Source organism: Triticum dicoccoides, chromosome 3B, assembly GCF_002162155.2.
Source record: "Triticum dicoccoides isolate Atlit2015 ecotype Zavitan chromosome 3B, WEW_v2.0, whole genome shotgun sequence".
Taxonomy (NCBI): domain Eukaryota; kingdom Viridiplantae; phylum Streptophyta; class Magnoliopsida; order Poales; family Poaceae; genus Triticum; species Triticum dicoccoides.
In genome coordinates this window covers 293,032,354-293,042,534 of record NC_041385.1, presented here as the reverse complement: position 1 = coordinate 293,042,534, position 10,181 = coordinate 293,032,354, and positions in this window count along the sequence as shown.

Below are 10,181 nucleotides of genomic sequence, written 5' to 3'. Positions count from 1 at the left end.
AATTGGCTGATATCTTCACAAAGCCCTTGGATGAGAAAAGGTTCTGCAAGTTGCGGTGCGAGATAAATATCTTGGAATCCTCAAATGTCCTGTAATTGGACACACATCCTAACACATATGCATTTTGATGACTTACATGTGCAACACACGAAGTAACGTATATCTTCAATCAATGAAGACATAGAATCTAAGTGTGAATACATTAATGCGGAATTTGACTTCGAAGCACCACAATAATTGTGTGCCATGTCTGGGTCTAATACTTCCTATACGGTGGGTAACGCCACCACCAAACTTTTGTTTGAAGTGTTTCCCTTGGCGTAATGATTGCAAAGTCTTCGTATTTGATTTGTCTTCATCCTTGACTTATATTCATATTTATCTTCATCCTATTGATTTGGTCTTATACTGGCTACATACATATTTGTGTTCTGTCCAAATCATATGCATTCTATTGAAAACTGCTATTGAAAACTGTCTATTGAAAACAGCATTCACTTATAGCTATGACTTCTTGCTGAATCTTTTGATCTAAGTGAATGTGATTGGACCCTAACCTACTTATGCTTCTACCTCAACTCTATTTGTCCAAATCATATGCATTCTAATGAAAACTGTCGATTGTCTTCACTGAGACCTTGTCAGCTGAAGTCAATCTGACAAGCATTTATATCTGTTTTTAATGCTATATCCTTATTGCCTGAAAATCGGAGAATTCGGAACAACCACCCCGACAATCCAGGCGTGTGTGGGAACATGGAACAACTTCCAAGGTGTTGCATGCTTGCCATGTGCACTTCAGATGTGAACCGCCAGGGGCACCTGCTTCATTGCGCTGTGCCGTCCCTTTACTTATAAATACCCGTCACATCGCGGTCAAAGTCCTTCTTCCACCTCGCAACCTCGCGCAAACCCTAGCGCCACCGCTAGCTCTCGGCGACGCCGGCGACGAAGCGCTTAGCTGCCGCAACCTCACCGACGCCGTCCTCACAATGGCCGTGGATCTCGTCTTCTCCGCCGCCGCCGTAGGTGTCTTCCATCGCCATGTTAGGGCACGGGAGATCGAACTGCTCGGCCTCCAACTTCGCTCTGTCTAGCAGTTCTTTGTGTGGTAATTAAAACTTACTTTTTACCGTCTTTTTGATTTGATAGATTCATCCTTATTTACCAAAAGTGGTTTCTATGCTTCCAAAGTTGAATCTATCCCATTCTGCATCTCATATTATTCCTAGTATGTTCACTTATTGTGACACTCCAAAAATTTTGTGGTTTTTGTTTTCAGAAAGAGCCTTGCTTGGTTTGAAGAAGGTCATTTAAACCCTTATTAAAAACCCTCTTATAAGTTTGCCCTCTGAAAATCTTTTCTTGGATTTATTTTCTTCTAAAAAGAAACCCTTTTGGTTTTGGGATTTTGTTTGATTTTGATCCATTCTTGTTTACCATACCTCCTATGGTAAAAACTTCCCCAAAACCTATCCTTCCACTTTGGTACAACCCAAACATTCTGTCCAAACTAATAAAATCCATTTTTGGATTTTATTCCAATTATTTCTCTTCCCAAAATAATTCTGTCTTTTCTTTTGAGCCTAGGTGATTTGCAAAGCAAGTACCTTAATACATTAGATTTTTGACCTCAACTCAACCCTTCTGGATAGTCCTTTGTACCCACAACCTAGAACCATATTGATCCACTCTTCTTCTTTTCAAAAATTTCAAAGTTCACTCTCTGCAAGTTTGGACCAGATTTGCCAAATTTGGTGAAATTCATATCTACACTCCTCCAAAAATTCCACCAAAATTCAGGCAACTTTAGTTACAATGAGAGACCCCTCCACAAAAAATCAGCTCAAGGAAAAATCCCTACATGCCAGAATCATTCTGTCGAACACTTGGCATGCACTATTACTGTTCATCTTCAGTTAAATTCAGATTGCAGTGTCGTTCTCCGTCAGAGTTTCAGTCACATGCCCACAGTGCACTTGGCACGTTGCTCACAGCCTGGCCTGCTTGTCCGGAGCTTCACACGCGTGCTTGGCACGTTCCTGGCGTCGGTGGCGCCCTGGCCCGCCTGCGCCGGCATGCTTTGCGGCGGCAGAACCACCGTAATGGCCGACAGGGAGCAAAACTGCGGCATAACGCCGTTCAGCGCCGCCCAAACCTCCTGGTAGCTCCGCGTGGCCATTTCCTTGCCAGCGCACGCATGCAGCACAGTCGCCGTGGCCTGGCACGCGCAGAGCGCGTTCTCTGCCGTCGACATGCCGTGCGGCCATTCCGTCGAGGACAGGCCGTAACCCTCCCCCCCTTGCTGAGTTGGACGCTGAAATGGCACCAATGCTCCACCTAGACGATGTTCAAGCTCCTAAGCCGACCGTCCAGCCACAGCACCGCCGAATCACTCGCCGGACTTATCCGTTCATGGCAACCGCCTCGGGCCGGCTATAAATAGCACCCCCCGAGCTCGCTCTCGCCCCCGCACAACTCCACCACCTCACTAGACCCCGCCTAGCCACTTGAAGAGCCTCGAGGGGCCCTTCTTCCCCAACTCCGGCCGCCTTGTTCCACCTCGGTCTCCACCTCGATTCACTCCGGTGAGGCCGTCTCCGGCGCCCTAACCTCGTCAGCAACCCTCTCGAGCAACTAGGAGACTAACCCCCGCTCCTATTTGATCCCCGCAGCTCCCTCCAGCGAGATCCACGACTGCCCGAACCGCCGTCCGCCGGAGCAAGGGCCGCCGTCGACACAGTGCTCGCCGGCGACCACCACCACCACGCACAGACGCAGAAAGGTGCACTGATCATGAAGGTACCGTCCGATCCCCCTGCCTCGCCGTGGATCACCGCCGGTGACCACCGCACCTCTCGGGCACCGTCGCGCCCTGTTTTCCCCATTTGAAAATTCAAACCTGACAGGTGGAGCCCGCCTGTCAGTCTCTCAGTCGTTTCTTTTAAACGAACAGTTTTCTAGTTTTTTTTGCAGGACCCCCTGGAAGTTTTCTGTTTCATTACACATGGGTCCTTGGACCAAAACTCTTATAACTTTTAAACAGAAAATGATTTTTGATTGATTCCTTTTCTGTCACCTTTATGTTTCTGTCTAGTTTTTTGTCATATTTATTTGAAAAATATTTGGAACACTTTTCTATACACTCACGGTATTTACGTTGCGTGCGTATTTTTTTTCTTATACCGTAGATACCGGAGGAGGTGACGGAACTGCAAATTTCACACAGTTATACTCCGACTACTCCGAACCAGGCAAGCATGTTTGAACTCTTGATATGATGAGTGGTTGTTGCATGTTTGCATTTTAGTATAGTCATGGCATGTTTATGAACATTTCTTTGAATGTTATATTTCATGCACATAAGTGGAAAGTAAGTTTCGGAAAGCATTATGTTGTTGGATACATATTTGCATGGCCATGTGATGGCATGAGGATGGGTAAGATGGCAGTGTTGTGACATGCCAGTCTTATGCCAGATTATTTGACTTCCGTGTCATCATGAAACAAATCACATTCTCATTCATTCCTTCCTGTACTATCACATGTTTTCCGAAAGGAATATGGCTTAGTAAGTTGCAAATCGTTTTCCTGGTACACACCAAATAGAGAGGCCGGGATGAGGGTTCCATGGCCCTGGATTAAAGCCCTGTCTGTGATGTCGCTCAGACGTCCGACGGTGGCATACTCGTATTTACATTTATTGTAAGCCCTGTTTGTGATGTCGCTCAGACGTCCGACGGTGGCATAATCGTATTTACTTTTATTAAAGCCCTTTATGTGATGTCGCTCAGACGTCCGACTATGGCATTTCTTTTAAAGCCCTTTATGTGATGTCGCTCAGACGTCCAACTGTGGAATTTTTTTAAAGCCCTTTATGTGATGTCGCTCAGACGTCCGACTGTGGCATTTCTTTTAAAAGCCCTTTATGTGATGTCGCTCAGACGTCCGACTGTGGCATTTTTTAAAGCCCTTTATGTGATGTCGCTCAGACGTCCGACTGTGGCATTTCTTTTAAAGCCCTTTATGTGATGTCGCTCAGACGTCCGACTGTGGCAATTCTTTTAAAGCCCTTTATGTGGTGTCGCTTAGACGCCCGACTGCGGCATGAGTTTTATTTGTTTACCTTTCGAGGCGTCGCTCCAGACACCTGATCGGTTTTCATTTATTTGTTTACTTATCAAGTTGTGCATAAATATTATTATTGTTGTATGAGCATCATTTTTATTCGTGACGCATTCATGCATTCATTGATTATATCTTTTGTCCGAATTGTCTTGCGAGTACTTTCAAAGTACTCACCTGGCTTGTTGATTTGGCCAGATGTTGATGAAGGTGATCTCAGGGATGAAGAGTTTGATAGCGAGTCCGACGCCTAGAGAAGTCCCAGTCAGTCCCGTGCGATCCTGTTTGGTCATTGTATTATCCGCTTCCGCAACCCCAGAAATAAATTCATCGAGCCTCACCTCCACGCTCGATGAGCTGCCAGTTAGGAGTCAAGTTATCCACCACTTTTTACCTCGAGCTAGTAGCATGCCACCACATCCATGTGTCATAACCGCCCTTATGTAAGATATTGGCGAGTTTGTAATAAATTGTTGAGCAGCCTCAGCTCAACCCTGTAATATATTTAATGCTACTGGTCCTCTGTTCATCAAGTATTTGTCTACCAGTGAGGATGACTTTTCCTATACTGGGATTTAAAGATCGATTTTCTGAATAATTATTTTATTGAAAAACCGGTCGTGACACTTATGCTTCTCTACAAGTTAGATTCCTCACTTGTACTTATTCTTGGATTCATACAAATATGGAACCAACAAACAACAAATAAGTGAATGTCTTCGCGTTACGAGGTTAATGTCTTCAAACTGATTTATCTTCAAAATCTTATAAGAATGCATATTACCTCTTCCCCTTCCCTCGCACCTCTAATGTTGTCACAGGTACATGTCCATGGGAGAATCCCTTGGTTCTCATAGTCTGCATTCATTTGCAGAATTCTTACAGAGTCACATAAATTCTCCTGAAGGTAGTTCTTGCCTGACCACCCGCCGGAAGCCTTTGCTAGCCTTGAAGCCATTTAGTTTAAGCTCCATGGCTACTTAGAAGTCAGCTAGAAAGGGTGGCAGACAGCGCCGTGGGAATACTTCCAAAGATTTGCCACCAGATCTGCACGAACTATACAAGATAGATCCAGAGGAGACCTATGGAGAACGCAAGAATCAAATCCAATGGATTCGAAGATATTGGGCAGAGGAATGATACAAGTACAGATTTGTCACTGCTGAGTATGCCGAGAAGAATGCCATCAAGTGACCCTGGGGAGATATCCTATACAAAAATCTTCCTCCCAGGTCCAAGACTGAAGCTATTGATCAAGGCTTCTATCCGTGCATGGTTCGCGGACCACAGCCAGATAATGCTGACCCTTCTTGTCTGCTGTGGTTTTGCGAAGACAATCTATTCAAGCAGAACTTCAAATTCGCCAAAGACTCTGTTGTGAAGAACAAGAAGGCATTTGGACTTGACTTCAACCCAGGTCCGTCTGCTCCTCGGGAAGATGGCACCCGTGAAGCCAATGAAAACAGAATCGGCCCCTTCTACAACCTCGAAGGACTCATCACTCACATTGCCGTCCAAGGTGCAAATGTGGATCACTCTACCAATGATGCTGATACTAATGATGCGCCAGCTCCTCCTCCTAAGCTGCAGAAGAAGAAGAAAACTAAGGCTTCAAAACCTTTTGTTGCTTCAAAAGCTTCATGAGCGAAGCCATTGGCAACTGCCCCTCCTGCTCCAAGTATCAGTTCTGAAGATCTCTCTCGCATCTCCAAGAAGAAAGAGAAGCCCCAGAGGAAAAATGTTCAGAGTTCTGGTCAAGCACTGACACTAGCTGCTGTTCTGAGGAACGATGTCGGTGGGAAACGACACCTATGGGATCACTGGAATCCCTTCTACAATTGCGGGGCGCGGGGATCGTGAGAAGAGCGGGACTAGCAGGCAACACAAGGGGGGGATTTACCCAGGTTTCGGCCGCAAAGATGCATAAAACCCTACGATCCTGCTTTGGTGGATGTATTTAGTGTTCTTGAGCTCTCGAACTAGCTCTAGGTTCTGCGAGCATCGAAAGAGCCGAATCCTTTCTCCGTGTGCCATGGGCCTCCTTTTATAGATGAAAGGGGCTGCCATAGTGGCACACAGGAGGTGGAAAGTGCTACAGCGTTGTGAGCTTATCGCTCGTATTACAAGACAAGGCGCATTTAATGCGTGGCGTAGGTGTCCTCTCGCTTTATCAGGGATGGGGGCGAGGCCCGTCCCGTCCGTCGCTGCTCCTCCTTGCTTCGACACGCGCCCTGGCCAGCGATGCATGAAGTGCCATGTACGCAGGCAGGCAGCTGAGGTGGCACGGTGGTGGAGCGTCCATGAAGAGCTGCATCTTGCCACGCAGGTGCCTGCCCAGCTGGATTGGTCGGCAGCTGCATGCGAACGGCGGTGAAGACTTGTTTGCCGCGGGCCTAGTAGTGGCCCTGCCGGTGCGCTTGGCGAGGGTCTTGCCGGGTGGCCTGGCAAGGGTCTTGCCATGGCACGCTGGCGTCCCCGACGAGGATCTTGCCGGGGATGTTGTGGGTTTCTTTGGTGAGCATAGTTGCCTTCCTATCCTCATTTGATCTTGAGTATTCTATGTCTTCACAAAGATATGCATGCCACCACAGAGGTGCCTCCCGAGCCCTGTCTTGACGCATTTGTCTAGCGTTGGTGGGCTCAAAGGTGCCTCGCTCGGCTGGTGTGGGCGAGCTCCCCCGGCAAGGGTCTTGCCGGGGCCGCTGAGGATGCCCCGGCAAGGATCCTTGCCGGGGAAATATGCTCCGTCGATCTGATCTTCGTGTCCTTGGTCCTTGTCGTTGCTCTGTTTTCCTTGTGGCTTCGGCTTCTCTCCAGCTTCCCTTTCCTGCCATGTTATGCGTGGCCATGGAGGGAGGCTCTGACTGCCTGTGCACAAGTAAAGGGGTCAAAAGCAGAGCCCCTACTTTTGTACACCGACAGGAGCCCGCGGGCCTGGTGTAAGACCCTGGATGTAACTTTCCATATTTGTAACTCCAACTCTTTCCATTTTCGGCTATGTGTTATGATATTCCCTCCGTGGTTGGGTTTTTGTCTTTCGTTTGGCATTTTGTTCATGTCATGCATTTCATATCATGTCATCATGTGCATCTCATTTGCATACGTGTTCGTCTCATGCATCCGAGCATTTTCCCCGTTGTCCATTTTGCAATCCGACACTCCCACATGCACCGGCGCACCCCTCTTGTCTCTTTTTGTGAGCGGGTGTTAAATGTTCTCGGAATGGACCGAGGTTTGCCAAGCGGCCTTGGTATAGCACCGGTAGACCACCTGTCAACTTTCGTGCCATTTGGAGGTCGTTTGATACTCCAACGGTTAACCGGGTATCGACAAAGGCCTCTTTTGGGTTGCAGCCCAACACCCCTCCAAAACAGCCAAATAACCCATCTAAGTCACATCCATGCTCTTCGTCATTGGATCACGATCGTGTGGGCGAAAACTACACCCCATTTGGAGTCTCCTAGCTCCCTCTACTTATAAATATGCATCTCCCCCTCCAAATCACGGGCGAAACCCTAGAAATCCACCTCTCTCCGCCGCCGGACACGTCCGGATCGGGCCGGACGCATCCGCCACCGCGCCCGCGCCAATCGGAGGCTGCCACTTGGCACCGCCTCCGCCCGCTGCCGCCGGCCTGGCAGGCCCGCGCGGAGCCCCCGGAGCCCGAGCCGCCGCCCGACTCCTCCCGCGCGCGCGCCCCGCCGCCTTTCCGCCGCCTCCCCGCCGCCGGCGCGCCGCTCGCCGCCGCCAGGCGGGCCGCTCGCCGCCTGTCTCCAGCAGCGTCGTCGCCCGACCCGCACCCGGGTCCACCGCCGCCGCCCGTCCGCGCCGGCCGGCCTCGCCTCCGCCGCCGGGGGCGCCGGATCCGGCGAGGAGCGCCCCAGATCCGGCAGGCCCGTCCCTCCGGTGACCTATTCGGCCAACCCCGACCTCTCCCTCTCAACTCCGGCGAGCTCCAGCCCCGCCTCGATTCGCGTGCAGGACGAACCATAGATCTGGAAGAGGTTGACCTCGTTTTTCTCTAAGTCTGCATTATTTTTATGCCATATTCATCGTGTCATATCTCCTCATCCATAGATCTGTTTCATGCATATGATATATCAAAATGTTCATCATGATGTGCTCTTAATTTGTTCCATTGGGCCATGTTCATTTTTGGTCATCTAGATGCCCAAATCTCTGATGCAAGAGTGCTATAAAATGTTAGTTTCTGATTTTTAATAGATTATGGGCATTTGTCATTTTCGCTATGTTTATTGTGTGCATCTTATGGGAATGAGCTCTACATGTGTTTTGGACTATGCCATGTCTTATTTACAAAGGTGGTTGCCATGTATTTTTGTAATTGATGTGGTGACTAGAACAAGCATGCAAACTAGGCTTCATGATGTTGCTGATTTTTATCCCTGTTCTGCTGTTATTTTGATGCCATGTAAACTTGATGCTACAGAGAGTTCCATGCTTATTTTGAGATACTTCAGTAAGGATGTTTTCAACATATGGTTATGATCTATCCAAAAATTCCTTTGTTTGCAATTATGGAATAGTCTAGCATGTCAGTTTATTGCTCTACTTTTGGTATAAAATGTTTCCTGGCAGATTGTTTACATGTTATTCAATTTTGCCAAGGTTGTTGTAGTTGATCCTTGCATGCTATGAGCTTGTTCTTGCCATGTTTAGTTTCATAAACATGTCTTATTGGTGGTGCTATGCTTATCCTGTCATGCAATGACTTGTGGTGTGTGAATCGAGCTCGCAAAGATGCCTTCATAATTCTGTTAATGCCATGGTCTGTTTGCTGAATCGGTTAACGTAACTTGCTATGTTTACATGGGTGCCATCATATTTGCTGATCCTTTTTGGCTCATGGTCAGTAAGGGACTTTTGTTCTATACATTTATTAGTATCATTACATGTCTTAATTTTCTACGATATGTTCATGTAGCATGATGTTTTCTTGCCCTAAACTTTGACTCCTGATGTTGTTTCTGCCATGTTCAGTATTTTCAGTCTGTGAAACTGATATCTTTTGCACTTTTGCCAAGTTTGTTTGAACCTGTTAATGTGTGAACTATCCGTAGCTCAGTGTTCATCTTTTGTCAAGCATCTCTTGTAGATCACTGTAATGTGTTTTTTTGATATGTTGGGTTGCTATAGCATAGTTTCTTGATGTATTCTATGTGCTATCATGCTGTGAATTGCAGAATTGTGCCATCCTTGTTTTGCTTGCCATTTGCAAACCGTGCATCCGATTCCGGTGATCTTTATATCGATTCCAACCGAAATCATCTCATCTTTCCAGAGGCATACTTGGTTTGCCAAGTTGATGCCTTGTTCATCATTTTTCCTTCCGGAGCACGCATATGCATTGCATATCACATCTCGCATATCATGCCATGTATTGCATCATGTTGCTTGTGCATTGCACCGTGATTTATTGTGGTTCCATTGCTTGTGTTCTAGCTTTGGGTAGAGCCATGAGACGAGTACGTGAACAAGGAACCTGTTGAGTACGATAACGAGGATCAAGATCTCGACAACTCTGAGAACCTTGCAGGCAAGATGACCATACCCTCGATATCACTTCTATCTTTGCTTCGCTAGTTGCTCGCTCTATCGCTATGTTTGCTCTACCTACCACTTGTTTATCATGCCTCCCATATTGCCATGTCAAGCCTTTAACCATCCTGTCCTAGCAAACCGTTGTTTGACTATGTCACCGCTTTTGCTCATCACCTCTTATAGCGTTGCTAGTTGCAGGTGAAGATGAAGTTTGTTCCTTCTTGGAACAAGGATATTTTGGGATATCACAATATCTCTTGTTTAATTAATGCACCTACATACTTGGTAAAGGGTGGAAGGCTCGGCCTTATGCCTGGTGTTTTGTTCCACTCTTGCCACCCTAGTTTCTGTCATACCGGTGTTATGTTCCTTGATTTTGCGTTCCTTACGCGGTTGAGTGATTTATGGGACCCCCTTGACAGTTTGCTTTGATTAAAACTCCTCCAGCAAGGCCCAAACTTGGTTTTACCATTTTCCACCTAAGCCTTTTTCCC